The following is an 835-nucleotide window of genomic DNA, read 5'->3' on the forward strand; positions in this document are numbered from 1 at the left end:
CCTAATTTCGCCCCCCCCCCCTTGGACATCTCTGGATCCGCCCCTGAAGGTCCCCGACATTAAAAGATAATAACATTTTGTGTTAATTATTGGATTCTTTATTACTTTTTTTATTGCAGGTTTGCAATGATACAGTATAACTATAAAGAGTAGCCCATTTAATAATGACCAAATTATACAATTCATATTTTATTTTCTTTGAATAATACAGTGTATTGCAAATTGGTAAAAAAAAGTAAGTGGAAGTCCATGATTGTTTTTGTCACTAGACAAACATTTAATTTCCTACCTGTATAACATTCCAGTATCATGTATACATAATATCTATACAACATTTAGACACATGATCTGGTAAATCATTTATAGCAATTATAAAAAGGGGGTCCCAGGATGTAGCTAAGTTGTGAGCTTTCATTATGTTAGAATGAGGTTAACATTTTCTACCCATAATTCAAGCCCCTCTGCCACTAAAACTAGATATTGTTCTCTGTAGACCAATAAATTGACTGGCAATCAAACTAAGAATCTTATAGAAACATTATGCAAAAAATGATGTGTTTAATATTTGTTTCAATTAAAGATGGAATGATGCCAGAGAAATCCAGTGCTTTATGTAGTGATGCTTTGTGTTTGGCCTAATTTTCATTGTTCGTTGCATCCTGGTTTCCTTAAATCAGCTTCCTATAGCTCGAGGTCATATTCCCTTTCTGACAAACTATTTGCTGGTAGGAATCACTTTCATTATTCATGTTACTTATTATCAAGAGCTAGTCCATAAGGAGGCCTATCAAAATAAGGTAACACAATTCTAGATGTATCGTACGATGTATCAGCT

The 835-nt window shown here is 33.5% G+C and overlaps 1 protein-coding gene across 1 annotated transcript in view; it reads left to right on the forward strand.

Moving 5' to 3' along the window:
- Positions 1-120: 120 nt before the first annotated feature.
- The window catches only part of LOC117122326 (sn1-specific diacylglycerol lipase beta-like), an 11,553-nt gene continuing 10,838 nt past the window's right edge, over positions 121-835 (forward strand). The window contains exon 1 of the mRNA XM_033267887.1: positions 121-797. The gene's annotated coding sequence lies outside the window, so the exon portion shown is untranslated. The remainder of the gene's footprint in view (positions 798-835) is intronic.

This window comes from Anneissia japonica, unplaced genomic scaffold (genome assembly GCF_011630105.1).
Source record: "Anneissia japonica isolate Jap-2015-1 unplaced genomic scaffold, ASM1163010v1 scaffold287968_len422783_cov224, whole genome shotgun sequence".
In the NCBI taxonomy this organism is placed as follows: Eukaryota; Metazoa; Echinodermata; class Crinoidea; order Comatulida; family Comatulidae; genus Anneissia; species Anneissia japonica.